Consider the following 24,253-nt stretch of genomic DNA (forward strand, 5'->3'; position numbering starts at 1 on the left):
GGTCCTGGGGGTCCGGACCCCCCCATTACTATCCATCTTACTAATTGTCCAATCGAGGTACATGTATTTTTTTTCTATTTACAATATAATAATTAATATTATACTGCGGAGCGTGTCCGTAGGCAGAGTAGGTATTTAGGCTGCTGCAGAACCCTTCATGGGCGAGTCCAACTCGCACTTGGCCGCTTTTTTACGTTAGGGACCCCCCCCCTTATCAAAGCTATATATACGCCCGTGTTATTTGGCATAGTTAAAAAGTAGGCGACGTGAAGGATTGTAGGCTTTTTTTGTGGGTTAATTTCTCTGTGAAATTCCTAATTTATGCGGGCGAAGCCGCGCGGAACGTCTAGTTATCTATCCTTGTTATTTTTTATTTTATTAGTTAAGGAAAAAACAATAACTTTTAACTTAATATTGCGTGTTCTTGAGTTTCAATGTCATAGGTTCGATTCCTTCTTGGGTACGCCGTACGTGACAAAAAATGATCCCTTGAATGACGGGACCTACGAATAATAAAAACTAAGGAATCGTAACTCCCATACTATTATATTGTGCTATTATCGTTTTAAATTTGGTTCCTTTTGATCTGTCATGTAACGTCAGCCTAGTACCGCTCAAGGTCACCTAAATATTGTTTACGTTGTAAGAAGTTAGAAGTGTAACAAGGTGAGAAACAATCTATACTAATATTATAAATGCGAAAGTATCTCTGTCTGTCTGTCTGTCTGTCTGTCTCGCTTTCACGCCAAAACTACCGAACCGATTGTAATGAAATTTTGTACACAGATAGTGTAAAGCCTGAGAAAGGACATAGGCTACTTTTTAACTGGAAAAAAAAGATTGTAAGGGGGTGAAAATGCGTAAATTTGTTCAAATTAAGTTAGTTCTAAAAATTAATAATAGATAGCGCCGTGCCGTCTCCTACATCGCACAAGCGCTTACTCAAACGTGTTTCTATATGAGGTGGTAAGGATGAAGATTCCTTTCGCGGTTTTTTTAAAGCATGAAGAAGAGTTGATGTACGACTTCGACCCCACTCGGCACTCCCCAATTTTTAACCCCCTACGCCAAAATAGGGCCTAAGGGCGTTTTATGTGTGACGTGTCTGTAAAGTGTAAGCATTGAAGTTTGAAGTAAGCGTACCGCCGACCGCGGAAGCACCTCTGTCGTGATAGCCTACATGGTTCAACGGGAACTACCTACTATATAATATAAGTTACTCTATGACGAGAGTCGAGAACTACCGCGCGCTATATTATGCTGAAGTCCACGCGGACGGAGTCTCGGGCAACAGCTAGTATTGAATAAATTAAAAATCTGTCAAATACCCTGTTACATACTAATTAGTACCTACCTAGCTAGGTACACACACCAAGTGTAACATTTTGTCCTTTGGACCGCCCTTACCGCGCACGTAATAAGAGTTTTGAAGTGCTTCTGTTACACCTGACGTGTGATTAATTATTGGATATTTTGTATAATGTATTCGAAATTTCGAATGCGTCTTCATTATTTTAATCCTTCGATCGTGATTCGTGGATTCTTGGAAATCTATTGTTATTCTATTGTGTCTCGCTCACCGGTGAGCTTATGGGGCTTGATGGGTTAGTTAAATTTTTAAATAGAGAACTAAAATCATCTTAAAATAAAGGTTCACGTAAATATCTGGCAGTACGACATAATATGTACTTAAATATAACACGCTGATTAAACAGATTAAAATGATAACATTTGCATTACAAGCACAATATTTTATTTTTATTTTATTTCCCGTTTCGTGGCAACCCTGGCATGTCTGCTCGGTACCTGTCATCGGTGGCGGCATCGTGCGACATCATGGCGTTTCGTTACTGTAGGGACTAATATTGCTATACTGTGACCTAAGGTACACTTTTTTGACAAGTATTGTGGAGCATGTTTTTTGACGGAGTTACTTTTCCTTAGTTTTTATTATTCGTAGATTGGGACATAATAATAAAATCGGTCAAGTGCGAGTTGGACTCGCGCACGAAGGGTTCCGTACCATTATAGAGCAAAAATTGGTAAAAATGTGTTTTTTTTTCTATGGAGCCCCCCTTAATTTTTTATTTTATTGATACATGTTATTAATTATTAAAGTCTAAATATAACTGAGTATTTTGTGAACATTAAATTTCAAGTGCCTACCTATTGACAATACTGATATCGAGCAAAAAATAGCAAAAAAAAAAACATTTGTAGTATGGGAATTGGGAGCCCCCCTTAAATATTTAATTTATTTTGTTTTCAATATTTGTTGTTATAGCGGCAACAGATATAAGTACACAATCTGTGAAATTTTCAGAAATCTAGCTATAGTGGTTCTTGAGATACAGCCTGGAGACAGACGGACGGACAGACAGACGGACAGACAGACGGATAGACAGACGGACAGACAGACGGAAAGACAGACGGACAGACCGACATCGAAGTCTTAGTAATAGGGTCCAGGGTACAGAACCCTAATAATATCCTGATGTCCCTCATAATATTGCTTGACCAAATTATGGAGATGAGAAGATGTTAAAAATATTGTAATATTATGGTTATTCTTAATTTGATTAAATTGTTCAAGTCATTAACTAGATTTTGCCTGCAGTTTTGTCTCATTACTTAGTACGGAGACAATTTTAAATAATATATTCGTCATAAAATTAGTCATAGCAATCTTAAACGAATAACAAAATAAATCACAAAGTAAATCAAAATAATAAATGACTCAATACAAGAAAAACATCTTTAGGATCCTGCGTTTCTACAAGTGTAACAAAACATAGTATCTAGTTCTACCAGAATCTGATGGCAAAAGGTGAGAAAATAAATTGACTTTCAACTACCCCGGTATTGCTTACCGGGGTAGTTGAAATAAAACATTTTGATCCATTTTTTTCTTATAGCGGCTGATTCTGTGTGTTAAACATGCAAATATAAAAAATTATCCAATGATCAAGGATATTTTTTGAAAATCTGCTGTCAAAAATTGCCATGATTCTGGTAGACATTGAAAGAGCAAAAATTTTTATGTGATTTGGATGGGCAAGCGCCCCAGTGTCATGAGTTTGCACATACAAAAGTTAAAAAAAAAACTCTTTCAGCGCTGCTACTTTCACAGCGAACTCTTTATATAAGGGATCCATACATAGACACACCCTAAAGTATTATCACTTAGTTTTGTTACACCCTGAATAATAATAAAAGTATTATTGCAACTATGTGCATTTTAACCTACTATAGGCAACCGCAAGGCGCAATCTGACCTGACCTGATTATTGGTTCAGTGTGATATTATACTGTATACATTATCATGTCAGGGTGCGGTGTGGTCACCTAGTGGTCCTTTAGGGCAGTGTTTTTCAACCTGTGACCTTCGACCACCTGGGGCTTCACGAAGCTTCTGTAGGTCGTCAGAGGTCAGCAGAACTATTTCACTAAATTTCAATAAAGATAAAAACATTGATATATTATGTAGGAGAATTTAAACAAAATGAATATTATGAATGGATATGGATATTAAGAGTATAATTATATACAGTTTGATAAAGAAGCTGAGGTTGGTGAGTCGCGAAATCATAAAAAATGCTGAAAAACATTACACTGCTGATGCATCTTTTAGCACAGAATAGATAATAGTGCTTTTAGTAAAAGTTTTCTAGGCTTTCAGGATTTATTTATTAGGTTATTTAAGTGAAATTATAATAGTAGGGGAGGGGAGGGTGCTAATTTTGTAGTCACTCGAGCGTCATGGAGACCTAGTAGGTTTTTTACATTAGATAAAACTGATACAAAAATAATAAGTGCGTTTTTATTTTAGCGGTGGGTTAAGAAACTGTAGCCATTAGTTTTGAAAAAGAAAATATATTCAGAAATCAAAGTAAATTATAAACATATTTTAGACAACAAGAACTAAAACATTTAGTTTAGTGCAAAATAAAATATCTGCGAAGCTTAGTTACGAAAATATAAAGCTTTATTTTTTATATTTTAAAATGTCCCTACAGGCTTACCTAACCTTTGAATCGTCAGTGCTTTATATGAAAGCTTCTTTGGGGCTTTAATCTGACAGATCCGATGATATTTCAATATTTAAAAAATAATTTAATCCACCATGTGAGAAATCTGATTGCTATACATAATAACTAGACACAATATGTCGGAAGCCTATACAAGCTTAATCTGACACGCTCGAGCTACTCCCGAAATCCCCTCTTCCCCTTCCCAACTATAAACATTAGCAAAAACTTAAGAAATGTGTACCCAATCGCTTTCAACTCGTTCTTTTGAGAAAACCGTCCGGATTCCACCTTGAAGGGAGACTCAAATCAAGCATGTTTAGTAGTTGTTATTGTAGTTTCTTATTGAGCTATTGCATATGCTTTTGACCTAAACCTAACACACCCTACTCGGATCGACACCGTACCGCTGCACTGTGCCGCGGCCGGTCGGTGCGGCGTTTCCAGACTTCGCACGGTGTTTGTGTGCGTGCTACTAGACGTATGCGAATTATCATTGCATAAGTTGATAAAAATGTTATGTAATAGCTTCCGCGGCAGTCCCCGAGTGCCATTTGTTTTTTTTTATAATATAGTATATTATCTCACAAAATTCCTTCAATTCATAATATAATATTTAATATTATATGCATACTATAAAATATGAAAATATAATAATTAATATTAGCAATAGTCATAAATAAATAAATTAAAATAATTTTGATCAATGCAAGGCCTTTGGTTAGTTCTAATTTTGGTACCACGCAAATTCATACTATACTACTATTTCCTGTATGTATTATCATTATGTAGCTCATATTAGGCACCTCATAATTAAAAAATTAAATAAGTGTACTCTTAAGGTGGCTATTGTGGGGCTATAGGTTTAATTTTTCTCTACGCCACTATACAGCATGACTGGTGAGACATGTTCAATACTTAAAGAAAATGTGCTCGGTACTCGATCAGTACAATTTAATTGCCAAATATCACGTCCTCGAGTATTGAACATGTCTCCAGTCTCACCAGTCATAGCGGAGGCAGCATGGGTCGCTAGAACAATGTCAATAGAAAATGAAACCTATAATTTAGGATGTAAAGTGGCATTTTGTTTGAATTTTTGTCGGTCGCGGTCGCTTACGGCAAAGATCCGAAAGCCACCTTTGGCTTTTGTCTACGATTACCAAATTAATATTGTGCTTATCAAGTTTAAAGGTTGGCTTAGTCTTTCGAGATACTACAAAAAATCTGAGTAAGTAAAAAAATTTTTATTCCTTCTAAAATTAATCTCAATTACTTGTAACTTAAAATACTGTCAGTTGGGGAAGGACATTATACATTAAACAGCATGTAAAAAACAAAGTGATAGTATCTAAAAGTAGCAACGGTGAAAGAGATTTTTTTTTACTAACTTTTGTATCTAAGGCAAATTCATGACGCTGGGGCGCTTGCTCATACAAATCACAAAAAAATGCTCTTTTAGCACTGCCTACTTAGGGCCCTTCCACACGACGTATTTTTAGGGTTCCGTAGCAAATGGCAAAAAACGGAACCCTTATAGATTCGTCATGTCTGTCTGTCTGTCTGTCTGTCTGTCTGTCTGTCTGTCTGTCTGTCTGTCTGTCTGTCTGTCTGCCTGTCTGTCTGTCCGTCACAGCCACTTTTCTCCGAAACTATAAGAGCTACACTATTTAAACTTGGTAAGTATAATATGTAGTCTGTGAACCGCATTAAGATTTTGATACAAAAATGGAAAAAAATCATCACTGCACACTCTAAAATATTATCACTTTCTTTTGTTACACCTTATCTCAAAGTGAAAAATGATTTGTACCCAATCTGACCTTACACAATAAACAAGTTAATTGGCACTTAGCCGATTTTTATCCAACCGATTTTCAGGAAATGAAAGTGTTTGCTGTTTGGGTCCATGTCTTCTAAATCTTCTGTTTCCGAAGACAGCTGTCGAGGAGGTACGGATGCTAGCATCATGCATATTAAAAACACGACAAATATTTTCTGAAAAAGAATAAAAATATTAGTTAATTTTGGTGAATTGAAAAATATAGTTGAAGAATATATCGTTTTAAAGATTAAATATGTAGTATTGAATGTTACATACTACATTATATCAATAAAAATGGTAAGATTTGTAGGTAGATCGTGATATATAAGTTTTGTTTGTAAAAAGAAAAAGGTCAGATGACAAATTGACTAAACATAAAAACAATGAAAGGTACCGATCGAAGATCAATTCAATTAAACCACAGAAGTTGAGGTCCCATTACCAAATTTTGTTTAATGATTTTAAATTCTTTTTTTAGAATATAGAAATAAATAGCCAAGTAAGTAAATAAAGAGAAACTTACAAAATTCATGATTATTTTCTAGCGCTTTTCAGTGCGAAAACAACCAAGTATAAAGTAACAATAACCTGTTTAACATTATATAGAGTAAATGTTGCAAATTTTCATTTTATTCCAAGGTAATTTACGTAAGATTAATTTTATAAAATTTTAATTGTTCGGAAGAAAGTGAATGGGGTTTTGCCTAATATCGCGAAAATTTGCATATCCTGTGTTTTAGTTCGACCTTTGATATTTTTATGCCATACGAACTTCGATCACATAATATATATTAGTGATCGAAGCATACGAAGTTTTGTTATAATAACTTTTTTTAAACTTAAATAGAAGTAGCATAATATTTGAAGCTTGGTAGTTTGTGAAATTGGAAGCTCCTATTATTAACCCATCAAGGTTAAAAGTTACTAATTAATAATTCTCGTAAATCGTAATATACTCGAAAAACTTAACCCGTATTCGGGCAAGTTATTGTAATGTAGAATTAAACTTTTATAATATTTTGTTTGATAACATCTAAATAGCTGCTAATCTGAGTAGTATAAAGTACTAGACGTTCCGCGCGACTTCGCCCGCGTAAATTAGATATTTCACAGAGTGAACAGACAAATTATTCCACAAAAAATAGCCTATGATCCTTCACATGGGTCGTGGTCTACTTTTTATCTGTGCCAAATAACAGAAAAATTGCTCCAGTAGTTCGTGACATAAACCCTTTCAAATAATTTGCCCCGTTTTTTCCACATTTTCGTCTATTTCTTCGCTCCTATTAGTCTTAGTAGCGTGATAAAGTTCAAATAATCCCCCCCCCCCGTTTTTTCCACATTTTCCCCTATTTCTTCGCTCTTATTAGTCTTATCGTAATAAAATATAGCCTATATACCTTGCTCGATAAATGGACTATCTAACACTGAAAGTTTTTTTTTAATCGGACCAGTAGTTCCTGAGATTAGCGCGTTCAAACAAACAAACAAACAAACTCTTCCTCTTTATAATATTATAGTATATATTGATGAGCTTTGTGCATTTTTGCACATTAAGATTTTCTTTTTTTGCAAAAATAGTTAATATGTAAGCTCGTTAATGATTCATTTCAGTAAAGTGTTGCACAAAAATAATTATATATCATTAAAAAAATATAACGTCAATGTCAGGTACAAAAAATGTTATGTTACATTATAATTTATAACCTCAGTAAATTACTAACCTCGACAATAACAATCCAAAATTACTAAATGTTGTTGTAAAAAACTAAACTAATATGAATTTCCATCAAACCCTTATTAGACTTATATAGGAACAACATAATATATTTATTCATATGCATATGTGTGACTGTTATAAAGATGGTTTGTAGATTATTAATAAAGAGTCAGATTGAAACGAAATTAGGACAGTAAATAAGCTTTATTATAATAGAAAATTATTGATTTCAGGCTTGAAAAACAAAAGGAAAGAAAGACGTCGAAAAAGGAAACGTAAAAGACAAACATTTTGTAAAAAGTTAAGACGCAGATTCTGCCGTTGGTTTTGTAGAAAAATCAGAAGATGCATTAAAAGGGCTATTTTTGGTGATCCCGATCCAAGTTTACATGATATTGAAATTGCAGGTGTTAATTTTGGAACAGCAAGAAGTAAAATAAAGAATGTGAAGGATAAAATGAAGATTAGAAAGTCTTTTAAACCGAAAAATAAAAGTACTGATACCCATGTCGACAAACAAACTTCGATACTTACTAAGTCCATAGCTATTAAAAGCAGCAAATCCAAAATAGGAGTAAGAAAATTGAAAAGTAAACTTAAAAACAAGTTTTATAAAAGGTTTAAAGGATTAAACAAAGAAATCGATCTGAAGAAAAAACCTTCGATTTCTACTATTTTTAAAAGAATACCTACGATTTCAAACGTTTTTGAAAGATATGATTTAAAAGCTAAATCTATTTCTTTGATAAAGGTTGTTCAAAGTGAAATTGATAAGTATTCGCTATCAGATACTTTAAAAGACCTTAAAAGTATAACTGGCATCAGTCGTATTCTATACCCCGAAGACCCCAAGGTTGAAAATAGCAATGTAAAAAAAAAAGATAAAGAAATTACCCAAATATTCGATAATTCTAACTTCGTCGAAAAGAAATCAGAACAAAGTCTTTTTAAATACTACAAAATTAAAAAATACAACTCAAAACAGAAAAGCGATCATGTGCCTTTTCAAAAACAATCTATGTTCAAGCAACTGAAATCAGACTTGAGGTCGAAAATTGGTTTCCTTTAAGAGAACAGTAATGGAAGTTTTGAATTAGCAAAATTAATAGTTCTAGCATAAATTACAAGAAGAAATTAATGAAACATTGAAATTTTAATGGGATGATAAAAATGCATGCCTATTATTCTGGTCTACTCGTGGTTAGTCAATATTTTTAAGTAATATTTTTTTATTGTAAAGATTTTTAAATATGATTTTTCGATTTGGAACTTTGTAGTTAGTGTTATTGGCCATAATTTTTAATTTTTACAGATTCTCGTCTTGCACAAAACATTCCAGCAAGAGTGTAAATGCAAAAAAGCAGCTCGACCAGAGGCTCAAAAGAATAATGAAGGAAGAGTAGACACACCTAAAAAGAAATGTTGCCCGTATAATTTCGATGGGAAATCTTGCAGGTACGTCAACGATCGCCTACTCTGCGGCTACAATCACAACGTAGGTGTAGATAAAACTGACGAAGCGGTTCCATATGGAAACGATTGTAGATTGTATAAAGGTCGGATCGAATGTGGATACTTTAAGCCCCCTTTTACCGGCCTAAGGCGTCCTACAGAAGGATATAGCGGGAACGCACTGAGAGCTAATGAAGATGTAAGCAAAGAAATCAACGACAATATAGTACCAAAAACCAGCGCGGAAAATTCAAGAAGGTTCGCATATAGGCACTTCGAAGTAAATTCGCAAAGTAACACGAAATGCGTTGAAATCAATGGGAATGTCGTTTGCTTGTAAATATTCATAAGATGTGATTAAATATATAACAATAACGTATGTGTTTTGTAGTATTTATAATATTTATTATCTAGCTAGTTAGTATTTAAAATATCATCGTTACATTAATTAGGTAGATTAAATAGGAAATTACCTCAATTTGGCTCAAGCATTAATATTTTTTTATTTCGAATTGTTATATATTTACCGGTTATTAGGTTTTGTTTTATGTTCTACGTTTGCATATTTTAAAGCCCCTATGGTTTTATTTCTAGCAATATCAAATTCAAATTGCTACACAAAATCAGCAGGCACAACAATTAAAATTTTATCTGTTTATTAATCATGGGCGTATATAAAGGGGGTTGTCCTGGGGGTCCGGACCCCCCCCATTACTATCCATCTTACTTGTGAAAATAATTAAGTACATATTATTATACTGTGGAGCGTATTAAGTACTTTTTTTAATAAATATATCAACATTCCGTTTAAAAAAATATTTTGTTTTCCTAAACACGTTACCTATTTGCTGCTGTGGAACCCTTCATGGGCGAGTCCAACTCGCACCTGGCCGTTTTTTACGTTAGGGACCCCCTTCCTTACCAAAGCTATATACATATACGCCCGTGGTTCATTTCACACTAAATTTAATAACATCGACTAGTCAATGTATTTAAATAACAATACTTACTCGTATTACAATTTAATTCTTTTGACCTTTTTAATATTACACCTACTAAATATGTCCCTTTTTGAACAAATCGTATATAATATATTATTACAACTTATGGATAAATACTTATTTACTGTCACTGAAGCATAGTAATAATAAAGTGCGAATACTTATAAAGATCTTCTATAGATTCTTAGTTTACTAATAATATTTTTAGGTATTAGGTACGACGGTCGTCCTTTAGATTTTAGTGCCTAAAAGAAAATCTGTAGCAACGTTGGAGTTAACGACGTCATTATCTAATAGAAATAAGACGCAGAAGCAACTAAATAATTAAGAATGCCTACTGGGTGGTCCCATAACATGTGCATATATTTATATCCGGTGCACCAGAGGGTGGCAAATATTTAAATTAATTATTTCCTTTTAATTTAAGAATTTTACTATTTTATTATATTTTACTATACTTTAATAGATTTCTATTGTACTATTCAAGTTATCAATTCTGTCCTATTTTTTTGTAGCAAGTTACGAAGGTATGCCATCTGCATAATATTATGAATCAACTTATCTGATAGTACCTACTATATTATCAGAGAAGTTGATTCATAGGCAGATTGCAGATCTATGTAATTTGGTCGCGTAATAGTTGAGGAGGGGATTTCGGGACTAACTCGATATATTTTCTTTTTCACAACTTTAAATTGGCCGCAGTTTCTGAACCCACCGCTAAAATAAAAAACGCTCTTATTATTTTTTTATCAGCTTTACCTAATGTAAAAAACCTACAAGATCTCCATGACGCTCGAGTGACTACAAAATTAGCACCTTCCCCTCCCCTACTATAATGTCAAACGTAGCCAACAGATCACGACAAATATTAAATTGACATACCTAACTAATAATTGGCATAGATCCTCCATCATAATCTGACCAATTAACATAGATCCTCCATCTGCCTAATCAATTCCTTTGATGGTACCTACATATAAAATATTATATAGTGACATATAATTGCACATAACCTAATTTGTGGTGATTGTTGGTCGGTGATTATGATAATGATGGAATAAGGTAGATGGTTTCATATTTGAGGCAAAAGTAAATAAAATACCAAACGAAACATAAATCAAACATTTATTATCGTGTTCGCTTCGCATTCGACGCTCCACCAGCGTCGCTTTCACTTAGAAATTATTGGAAAATGCATTGGTAAGGATCGCGCAAGTGTCGGCGCGTGGCGGGGCGTGCTGGGGCGGGTCGGGGCGCAGCGCAGCGCAAAATGCGCTATAGCACACTATTGCCGGGTCGGGTCGCATCGCATTGACGGATTTTAACGCTCACTGTGCCGGGGCGGGTCGGCGCGCAACGCATTGACGGATTTTCAGCCGAGGCTTGCCGGGCCGCATCGCATCACATCCGCGCGCCGCTTGCTATAGCACACTGTTGCCGGAGCGCAGCGGGTCTTGCCGGGGCGCAGCGGGTCTTGTCGGGCCGTGTCGCATTGACGGAAATCCGCCGAGCAAAAATCCGCGCCGATGCGCCCCGGCACAGCGTTCGATACGCGCTTCCGCTTCCATACAAATTGTATGGAGGCGTATTTTTGCGATGCGTCCCGGCACGCTGAGCCCCGGCACGACCCGTCTCAGTGTGCTCACTCCTTTAGGCCGCTGCATGGAGTTGAAGAAAATCTGTACGAGAATGAACCCAAAACTAGTCGAATATTTTATCAATTTTAACCCCCTGCCCCTTGTCATGATAATCTTGCATATCTATTCAATGTACGGTTCGGTTTAAAAATACTATTACACACATTCCTAAATTGCAAAAAAGTAGCTAACCGCCCAAAAAATCGGTAGATTTTATGAAACTCCTGAATAATATTACTTTTAGGTACGGTAATTAATAGTTTTGTATTTCGTATAGGTATATTCTATAGACTACACTGAATTAAATTCTTATTACCGTAGTCTAACATAAAATGTAGATTATAATCATCTCACACTAATATTACAATAGCAAAAGTATGTTACTTATTTAAGACATTTAAGTATTAATTTAGGATCACTGAATTAACATAATATTGGTTACTTTTTGTCTCTTCAATGTACTTATTATGTTTCCTTGGGATATTGTAATGTAGTACAAAACCCCAGCCTATGACCAGTCATGCAGCTGTTATAGATCAGGGATGGTGCTAAGGAATCTTCCTTAGCACCATCCCTGATCTATAACAGCTGCATGACTGGTGAGGCATGTTCAATATTCGAGGACATGATACTTGGCTATTATATTAGTTGAAAAAAAAAATATAAAAAAATAATATCAATTGATCACTGAGTAAATGTAGTTTAAAGTTAAATAATTATTTACCCAACGCATGGACACCGCACGCGGGAGGGGTAGCGCGCGGCGCGGGGCACACGCCGCCGCGCTGGCCGCATAGTAATTTACTTATGTCCATGATTCATTTATTTAAAGGGAAACTTGGTCAAAAATAAAGTACCTAAATTATAATAAAGTACCGGGAGCAGGCATAGAGCAGCAGCTTGCGGGAATAGAAAGTAAAGTAAGCGGTTTAACTTGTAAAGACTATTGTATTATTTTTATAGGTGAAACTGACTTTCTAAAGACAAATAATTATTTTAAAATTGTGAAATCAATGCAAGAAAAGCTGATGAAATTGCAACATACAAATATCATAATTATTCTACCAACTTTTAGGATAAATAATAGAGCTAATCTGTATAACTATAGGATTGAAACATTTAATAATCTACTGTATCTAAATAATATGCCATACAATTACGCATATTTATTAGATTCCAACCACACTCTCTACTATAGTAAAAAACATTTTTCTTTCATAAATGGTACACTTAACAATCTGGGACTCAAAAATATTTTCTTACGTCTAAATACACTGCTCATAGACATTGATAAATATAAATCTATGAACTTTGAGAATGATAATGTAAATAATGATAAAAGGCAACACATATGTGCAATACTTATGGATATGACGAGTGCTTTCGACCACGTATCACACAAAATATTATTATCAAAGCTCTATGCCTACGGAGTTAGGGGAATAGCGTTTAAACTATTTGAAAGTTATTTAAGTAATAGAAAACAATATACGGCTATCTCCAAACTTTGTACGAAAACCAAAACTAAAAAAGAGTACATGTCAGAATGTAGAGACATAGAGTCCGGAGTTCCACAAGGAAGCATACTTGGCCCTTTACTATTCATTATTTTCATAAATGACTTTCCAAATTCAATTGATTATCCTTTAATATTATTTGTAGATGACAGTACAGCAGTAATTAAATGTAATAAAATATTGACCTACGAAAATGAAATTAATAACGCAATGAATAATCTCAAAATATGGTTAGAAAGAAATGAATTAATACTAAACCCGAAAAAAACTAAAATTATGCACTTTAGACAAAATACTTCAATGCCGAATGTCACAATCAAATACCAAGAAGAAGTTATTGAACCTGTCGATGTTACCAAATTCCTTGGTTTATACATTGATTACCAACTCAACTGGAAGCCCCATATTTAAAATGTATGTAGCAGAGTAAGTAGTTTTCACTTTGCCCTAAGTAAGCTGTCTAAAATAGCCAGCACAGAAACTGTGATAACAGCATATCGTGGTTATGATGAGTCTGTATTGCGTTACGGAATTATCTTTTGGGGCAATTCAACTAACAAGACTCTACTATTTAAAACCCAGAAGAGATGTATTAGAGCTATGAAATGACTTAAGTCAACTGAGAGCTGTAAACCAATTTTCAAACAAATTAATATCTTAACCTTGCCGTGTTTATACATTTATGAAGTAGCACTGTATGTATTCCAAAACAAACACCGATTTGTGTCTTTTCCTGAAATGAATCTTAATAGAAAGCACAGAAATGAGCATAGAATATGTGCCTTATCATGTAGAACGGAATTGTTGAATAGTAGTTTCTTCGGTATGGCACACAGAATCTATAATAAAATTCCGAATGAAATGAAAACTTTGCCAATCCAGACTTTTAAGAAACGGCTATCATTATTACTAATTGAAAAATCGTATTACTCAGTGACTGAATTTTTAAATGACGATGCCCTGAAATAATTTGACATGTATTTTCAATTGACACCAAACTAATAATTATATTGTTATTTTATCTATTCCATATTGACATTAATTGATATGAAATGTTTTAATTATTTAAGTAATATTGTTAGTTTAAGTAAAATCGTGATGTACTTTGAAATATTTGTATACCTTGACGAAAGTGGAAATGTAGTGAAACCATTATTAATTTTAACACCTGTTACATGTATTTACCTGCATTTCACAAATAAATAAATTCTATTCTATTCTATTCTAAAAAAATTTATTAACCCTCAGTTTACCCGGCGGATTTTTAGTACGTAATATACCTCCTGTGGACCCAGGGACACACTCATATTAAAATGGCTCCAAAACTACAGTTAAACGCTTTTACAGTCTTGTAATCAGCTTTATTGTCAAAACAAGTCCTAACAATAGAATTATTACACATAATTAAAAGCGAACACTTTTATAGGAACTATAAATCAAAATAACAGAACTTTTCATATAAAATAACAAGTGTCAACTTCTGACTTGAAAATCACAACCTTCTTGTAACTTTACTAAATATTTAACTTAAAAACTTAAAAAAATGTATTTTAAAAAACACAAAAGAACATGAATTAAATGTTTATATCTTAACAAAAAAAAAACGTGCAGGGGTCAATGATTGGTCTTTTCGACGCAGCTCGAACATTTCTTTTTGGTGCAGCTTATAGGCATACTGGCTTTGAACAGCTGTGACACGGGTATTCAGTCCTCCCACAAAGACGACAAGGGCAAAGATGACAAACTTTCCTCTCGTTTTTGGTCATTTTTTGTGGCTTCAGAAGGCAAAAGAACTTGGATTATTTCCGATATGATGGCGAATATTACATTCTTCGTCAGAATCACTTTTATCGAGATTTCGTAGCCAATTAGCAACAACTGACTTTGCATTATCGTCCAAGACATTAATTATATTGTTATAAGCAATTTTGTACACTAAAAAGAAAAGAAAATCATATAAAAAAATACTGTTAGAAACAAAAACAGTTACATACTTACCCCGCAGTTGTCCCATGGACACACTTGGAGCTAGTACAAACCGATCCAAGCCGCGTGGCGACACGTCTGCTCGCCACCGCGTTGGGCGTGAAAAATAATGAAGGTACTGAGCCGCGCGACACCAACGGAATAAACCGAAAAAAGTTACGGGCTCAAAATAGGGGCCAGTGTATCCCACGGACCAAGGAGGTAAATTAAGGGTTAAGTACATAATTATAATGAGAATCGAGTACCGAGTACTCTCCTTAAGTATTGATCATGTCTCTCCAGTCATGCTGTATAAGCTTTACGTATAAATCTCAGCTATCTGCTCCATTTCATTATCCTCCACATAAGCACTGAACAGCTCCTTCAAAATCCTGGTCTCAGTATCATCCTTCGGGAACACGTAGTCCAGATACTCCGTAATCGTATCCGAAAGGCTGTAGCTCTTCATTTCGATTTCGAATACGTTTTCAAAAATCTCCTGAATGATGTTACACTCGCAAACGTGAAGGTACGCCAAGAAGATCGGGATCACATAGCATATCCGATACATGGTATTCTGAAACACAAAATAGGTTTTATGTTAGGCACAGCAAGCAGTCATAATGAAGAGAAAACAAGATAAAATGAAAATAGGAATAAAATAATAACAAAAAAAAAACGTGTGGTGCCATTCGGAGACTGCCGCGGTTAAGTTATTGCATGGCATTTTTTATCAACTTATGCAATAATAATAATTCGCATTATATATGTCCAGTCGCATGCACACAAACATCATGCTCGCTATAAAAGCTATGCAATAGCTTAAAACAATTCCTATATAGTATGCATTAACACCTCCGTGGTCTAGTGGTATTATAGAGCGCGGCTCGTGGGTTCGATTCCCGCGTTGGAAACATGTTATTTCCGAGTTTGGTTAGGAGAATGCAGGCTGATCACATGATTGTCTGACAAGTAAGATGAGCCATGCGTCGGATGGGCATGTAAAAAGTCGGTCCTGCGCCTGATCTCTCGCCGGTCGTGTCGGTCTTCCGTCCCACTGGGTTATGAGAGTAAAGGAATAGAGAGTGCTCTTGTGTACTGCGCACACACTTGGGCACTATAAATTATTATTATTATTATATAGTATACAGAAATTGTTTTAAGGCTATTGTGTATACGATACACGATAGGTACTATTAACGCGACCTGTTAAGGACGCTATCACAAAAATTATGACAAAAATTAGCAGGTCAGTACGAATATCAACTACGCGGCACGACACACTAGAATTTTCTAGTGTGTAGTGCCGCGTAGTTGAACATTCAATATCAGCGCGCCTTGTACCTACAGTGGCGGTTACGACGCTCGCCGCGTTCTTGATAGGGCGAAAATGTATGAAGAAATTTGAGACCGTTTCTTTTTTTATTTTTATAAATGGAAATTTATAAAAAAAAGAAATATTTAGCTATTCGTACAGGGGACTAAATAAGCAAGAATTTTTTTGTACTTATATTTATTTTTCTTAGTTCATTTGAAATCAAAATATCCCCGCAGTGTGACTCCTAATTCTTTAAAATGGTACCTAAAAATCGCTGATATTTGTGAAAAAATGTGAAAGCGTCCTTAAACCCCATCCGACCGATCGGTCACAGCTAGCATTGAATTGACATAAGCCATACAAATGACGTATGTCCGTCAACTGCCTAGGAATTAATTTCCTCGATGGTACATACATGGCCAGCTGGTAAGAAAACTATATTAAAATGTGATCGTCTGCTTGGAACTTAAGACACTATCGACAGATTTACAATTGCTTCAAGATTTTCTTTACAATAGTAAAAATTGTGTTTTTTGCTACGAATAATAATAATCACTACCTCCTTTTTATTATTTTCTATGGAAATAATATTAATAAAAATATTTATAAAATAAGGACAGTGGATATCATACAATGTTTCGTCCTTGGCTGACACATTGGAAAAGCCGCCAGACAGGCAAACACAAAAAATGTATAGCCTATTATTAGGCTATACATTTTTTGTGTTCGTCTGTCTGCAAAATAATGATGCCAAATTAAAAAAAGTTACACAATAAGTAATTATTATTTATTGGGTACTTTTTTTAATTTGGAGTCATTATTTTGAGATATTATAATTTATAGAATACATTTGAGTAGATTCTAACATGGCCATGGGTATATTTATAGTAGGTATTTAAAATTGCTCAAACAAAATTTATATTTTCCTCTTACCTTCAACACAAATCTGGTTCACTGCAAGCTAACGGTCTTGACCGTCATTACTCATTATAATAATTAACTATTATCCACTGACTTAACTATTTCAGTTATCGTAAAACAAAACACTATTTTCTTCAATACTCGATCTTTATATTTTGGAGTAAAACATCACACCCTCCCTATTGTACTAGTGTTGTCGATTTTTTTATCGATATTTTTACGACATCAGTTCTGACGGCCACAGTCAGCTGTTTGTAACTGAAGCGTGGTACACACACCCTACAGCACTTTCTCGATAAGACCGAGAAGTGTGATACGCGGACCGAGCGTTTGGCGATTCGCGATATTGTCAGATGATTGAGCTGAGTATTCATTGAAGATTTTCTTTGTATAATTTCATAATATAAATATAAATTATGTAATTATAATAATACAATTAAACATTTATTTAATGTATACTTACTTCAGTAATACATCAACGATTGCAATAATTCTCCTAATTTTTTCGTTAAAAGTTTTAACTAAAAAATTAGGTTAGGTTAACTTAAAACATCAATGTAAAGTATGGACTTATCTCTAGATAAGCATAAGTAGAAAGTACACAATATTTTTCTCTGCTGTGTTTAACCTACTGCCGGTATTTTTTCTTTTTGACTCAAGCAGGCATATACATTTAAATGCAATCATCATCTCTGATGCAAAGTAATAAACAATGAGTAAATAATGACAAAACTGAAAATACATAAATTAAAAAAAAGATTGAGGAGTTGCAGTGGTGGGTCAATTGACACCCATTTTGCCCGTTAAAAAATTATAATAAAATATCTAAAAAGAAAGTACACAAAGAGTAGAATAGAGACTCAAGAGTTTCTTCTTTGGAATGCAGCCCTAGTATAAATTGCTCGCTTTCATCCGCATATACAAGGCACTAGTCTTATGTACAGCGGATATAAAGTATTAGCATTTATTACGTTATCTGTTACGGGAAAGGTATTGTTGGTTCTCTTAATCGCTGTCTCACGAGGTAAAGACAAACATCACCAAATAAGCGTTTGTAGAAACTTCTTTCGGTGTAATCGCATTTTGTATATTTGCACCTCAGCGTAAATACTCCAGTCAAGTTAGTACAATCGCATTACAAATATAATATACTTTTTTAACTGGTGACTTTTAGAGAAAATATATATATATATATATATATATTATTAAAAAAAAAATAATATATATATATATATATATATATATATATATATATATATATATATATATATATAAATATATATATATATATATATATATATATATATATATATATATATATATATATATATATATACATATATATATATATATATATATATATATATATATATATACATATATATATATATATATACAAGAATTGCTCGTTTAAAGATATAAGATATGACCTGCGCAAAATGGAGTGGATGTATCATATAAGTCATAACAATAGACGATGTCAAAAGTACGATTTTTAGGCGTTAGCACTAGTCTAGGAAACTACATTTTACTTGGTTAAATGATTTCTTGCAGTGAATGGTACAAAACAACTTAATGGAACATAATTACATAGAGAAATTAAAATAATAAATTAAAGAAGAAAAAATTAAATAATATATTTAAGCGAAAGTACTTGGAGCATGATTTTGAATATTTTATAGTAGTTATTAAAGTTAGTGTTAAATTACGGTCTAGAAAACTAAACTTGTTACAGTTATTTGTTATTCACAATCATATTAATAAATGTATAATGTAACTGATATACTATAATGTAATAGGAAAATTATTGTGTATGCTTGAACTAATCTATGTACATTTGGAAGCTTAAATCACTCTCGTCTGTAAGCAAAATTAGAATCCCTGTCTTTTTGATTAATTATTCTGTGTTATAAAAGTTGACCAATCGTGTTATGCTATGGGTATTTCAAAGATAAAGACATGAAGAATACTGATAATGAACTTTAATTTCTTAGCTTTAGTCATTGCTGAGAAAAATCGATATCGCTACAGCCAAATTATCAAGGCGTCGCCTTAAGCACAGTATAGCAATATGACATATTCCTACAGTAGTGAAATGAATGTACATCGGTGGCGGCATCGTGCGACATCAAAGGCGTTTCGTTACTGTAGGGACTAAAATTGCTATACTGTGCCTTAAGTGACAACAGACATTCCGCATCTACAACACTATGGATAAAAATTCTTAGCAATTAAATAATTCTTAGCAATTAAAAAAGTCGACGTAAATACGTCGACTTTAAAGGCTCCCGCAAACAGGCGTGATATATCGCGCGTTCCTTGCACACAGCCGCGATTTTATCGACCGATTTAATTTCTTACGAGAGAGCGCCGCGCCGCGCCGCGACCTGTCAACACAGGAGAAAATTCCTAAAGCATCTTCTAAACTACAGTCCCTGTTTAGAAGATCGATATAACCTTTATACCTTACTTTATACCGGTATACATACTTGTTTACCAATTTGATTCATATTATGATTCATATTGTAAATCATATTCTGATTCACAATATGAATCATAATATGAATCATAATATGAATCACAATATGAATCACAATATGAATAATAATATGCATCAGAATATGATTACAGTATGACTCACAATATGAATCATAATACGAATCATAATATTAATCACAATATGAATCATAGCATGAATCACAATATGTATCTCAATATGAATCATAATATGAATCATAATACGAATCATAATATTAATCACAATATGAATCATAGCAGGAATCACAATATGAATCATAATATGAATCATAATACGAATCATAATATTAATCACAATATGAATCATAGCAGGAATCACAATATGTATCACAATATTATGATTCGTATTATGATTCATATTATGAATCATAATATGTTTCACAATATGATTCATAATATGATTCACAATATGAATCATAATAAGAATCACTATATGAATCATAATATGAATCAGAATATGGTTTACAGTATGACTCACAATATGAATCATAATATGATTCATAATATGAATCACAAAATAATGATAATATGATTCACAATATGATTCATATTATGAATCATAATACGAATCATAATATTAATCACAATATGAATCATAGCATGAATCACATTACGTATCACAATATGAATCATATTATGAATCATAATACGAATCATAATATTTATCACAATATGAATCATAGCATGAATCACAATATGTATCACAATATGAATCACAATATGAATTATAATATGAATCAGAATATGATTCATAATATGAATCATTTTTTTAAATCGCATTAGTACGAAGTACTAGTAATTCGTACGAATTTGACAATTATTTTGTCAGTTTGACAGTTTAGACAAACGATCGGGACCTGTAGTTCTTTTTTGAAAAAGAACTACAGGCTCCCGCAGACAGGCGTGATATATCGCATAAACTTATAATATACATCGCGCGTTCCTTGCACACAGCCGCGATTTTATCGACCGACGCGGCTCTCTCTCGCTTGAAATATCAAGCGAGAGAGAGCCGCGCCGCGACTTATGTTGCCAACTCTTTAAAAATTTTTCTTCTAAAGCATCTTTTAAACATACGTATTGATGTATTTGTATGGGCCCGAGCGTCACGAGTTTCCCCATACAAAAGTGAAAAAAAACGCTGCTACTTGTGAAAGTAGCAGCGCTGAAAGACCAAAATTGTGTTCCTTGTGTTCCTTGGAACACGTACACACCCCTAAGTATTATCACTTTTTTTTGTTAAAGTCTTATTATTATTAAAGCCTTATTATAAGTATTTAAGCTGTAAAAAATTTGCTTCCAAAAATATCCCCAAAAAATTTTAGCTCACAATATTTATGTTTTCCCACTAAATTAAAAAAAAAAAATCGTACATCTGGCAATACTGCGTTCTTGCGATATACTTCCATTGCGGCGTTATTATCGCAGCAGTGTGTAACTACATGAGCGTCCTCATACAAAATGTACTGAAAACGTATATCGCGATAAATCGCGCGATATATCGCACCTGTCTGCGGGAGCCTTAATAGTTTCTATACTCATATTTTTATATAAACTCATATTTTATTGTTGACGTTTAATTTGCGTGCTTTCTAGCCATTAATATTCTCCATGCCACTTTCGTAGTTCCGACTTCCGACTAAAACGAGTTTAGGTACGCAGTTAACGTATGGCCGAAATACGACGAAAATGGAGACAGTATGACACGATTACTCTTATTATGGTACTATAACTTACGCGCGGCTCCACCTGCATAAATTAGGAATTCAGCACAGGGCCTGATCTAGCTAATTATCCGCTCCGGGCAAAGATAATTTTTGCTGCCCTTTACATACAGAAAACCATACAAGTCATAAGCTAGTTTTGTTGGGGGATAATGGGGGAATATTTAAGTATACTGTAAAGTACTTAAAATATATTTCCACTATCCAACCTTTTTTTTTTTATTTTTTTTTTATTAAATACAACAACGGGGGCAAACGGGTCACCTGATGGTAAGCAACTACCATCGCCCATGGACACTCGCAACATCAGAAGAGCTGCAGGTGCGTTGACGGCCGTTTAAGAGGGAATACGCTCTTTTCTTGAAGGTTTGCAGGTCGTATCGGTCCGGAAATACTGCTGGTGACAGTTCATTCCAGAGTTTTACAGTGCGCGGCAGAAAGTTACGCGAAAAACGCACTGTGGAAGACTGCCACTCATCAAGGTGATGAGGATGGTATGTTTTTCGCGTGGGACGATAGCGAAAAGTTGCAGGTGGTATGATTCCGAACAATTCCTCAGAGCACTCCCCGTGATACAACCGATAGAGGATGCAGAGTGAAGCTACATCTCGGCGTAATTCCAGGGGGTCCAAGCTGTTTGAAACACTATGGCAGTCAACAATTAGAGCAGCCCTTCGTTGGATACGATCCAGAGGGAGCAGTTGGTATTTTGGCGCCCCTGCCCAGAGATGAGAACAATATTCCATATGAGGCCGAACCTGCGCCTTGTAGAGTTGTAGGCGTTGGTCCGGACTGAAGTACTGTCTCGCTTTGTTAAGAACACCAAGCTTCTTCGAGGCTAATTTGGCCTTACCCTCAAGATGATATCGGAACTGGACTTCGCTCGATATGTTGACGCCAAGTATCTCAATGCTAGGGGAGATGGTTAAAGATGTGCCCTCGAAACGAGGATATACGACCATTGGTGACTTTTTAGTGGTGAACGCGCAAACTTGTGTCTTGGTGGGGTTGAATTGGACTAAGTTACGTCCACCCCATTCAGAGACCTTCTCCAAAAGATCTCTAATCTAATCTTAACCTAAAGTAGATTGGAAGGTATAATTATTTTCAAACTTGGGTGGTGGATGGGTAATGGCTAGGTTGGAAGGAATAAGTCATTTTGCCGCCCGTCAATTTTACCGCTCTGGGCAAATGCCCGGCTCGCCTCCCCCTTGGATCGGGCCCTAATTCCGCAGGTAGTAGGAACCGTACATTTTCCAGCAAAAAAGTATCCTATATCCTTCCCCGTGGTCTACTCTGTGTTATATAAGACTAGCTGTTGTCCGCGACTTCGTCCGCGTGGACTTCAGTTTATAGCGCGCGATGTCATCAAAATTGGTGTCAAAAGCTTTTATAAAAAAACTCTGGTACCCCTTAAATCAAAGCAGCTGTGCAGTGTGCAGATAATATTTCATTTTTTAATTAAACTTTATATTTTATGCCAAATTTTAAGCTTATTTAGCCCCCCAATTTTTTTTTTCATAAAATAAGGGGCAAACGAGCAAACGGGTCACCTGATGTAAAGCAACTTCCGTCGCCCATGGACACTCGCAGCATTAGAAGAGCTGCAGGTGCGTTGCCGGCCTTTTAAGAGGGAATAGGGTAATAGGGGAGGGTAGGGATGGGAAGGGAAGGGAAGGAAATAGGGTAGGGGATTGGGCCTCCGGTAAACTCACTCACTCGGCGAAACACAGCGCAAGCGCTGTTGCACGCCGGTTTTCTGTGAGAACGTGGTATTTCTCCCGTCAAGCCGGCCCATTCGTGCCGAAGCATGGCTCTCCCACGTATGAACATACGTACAACGTATTACACAACTTTAGCCATAAACTATTTATCATTGATAGGTTTAAGGTTACGTCACTGCATACTGCATAGATAAAGTACTGATTTATTTATAACATAAAAAAGAAATAACAATCGAAAAAAATCTGAAACTGAATGTAAAATAATACCACCTGTTATAGAAAGACTTTTGGGCAAGCGTTAGCGCGATGTAGAAGACGCAAGGCGCCATCTATTATGAATTTTTGGAACTAACTTAATTTGAACAAATTTACGCATTTTCAACCCCTTACAACGCTTTTTCCAGTAAAAAAGTAGCCTATGTCCTTTCTCAGGCTTTAGACTATCTGTATACAAAATTTCATTACAATCGGTTCGGTAGTTTTGGCGTGAAAGCGAGACAGACAGACAGACAGACAGAGATACTTTCGCATTTATAATATTAGTAAGTATAGATTCAAATTGGTACTGTAGTTTGTGAGATTATTGCGTTGAAAGTCAAACAAACAAACTCTTTCGGTCTTACTACAAAAGATTTAAACACCTTTTGAACAGTTGATTAGAAAAAAAATCAGGATGTAATGCACATAATATACTCCTTCTTAGGTAAGTGTAGCCTCAATTATTATTTATGCCATAAATACAAATTAAAATAATGCTAAAATATAATACTTATCTAAAAATATTTATAACTGTTCCTTCTAAAATCTAAGGAATAACAAAATCGAATTGATTTTTTGATCAGAGATCTCTAGCGATTGTCATAAACAATAATAATATTAT

At 34.6% G+C, this 24,253-nt stretch overlaps 2 long non-coding RNA genes across 2 annotated transcripts; both read left to right on the forward strand.

Annotated features, from left to right (window-relative positions):
* Positions 1–851: 851 nt before the first annotated feature.
* Positions 852–23,882, forward strand: LOC121737300. Its single transcript, XR_006037122.1, has 3 exons — positions 852–963; positions 19,646–19,650; positions 23,871–23,882. It is a non-coding gene; the product is annotated as an uncharacterized LOC121737300 (long non-coding RNA).
* LOC121737299 lies at positions 7,566–9,015 on the forward strand. The gene is made up of 3 exons (XR_006037121.1): positions 7,566–7,719; positions 7,807–8,773; positions 8,886–9,015. It is a non-coding gene; the product is annotated as an uncharacterized LOC121737299 (long non-coding RNA).
* Positions 23,883–24,253: the final 371 nt, after the last annotated feature.

The sequence above is a fragment of the Aricia agestis genome, chromosome 20 (genome assembly GCF_905147365.1).
Source record: "Aricia agestis chromosome 20, ilAriAges1.1, whole genome shotgun sequence".
Lineage (NCBI taxonomy): Eukaryota > Metazoa > Arthropoda > Insecta > Lepidoptera > Lycaenidae > Aricia > Aricia agestis.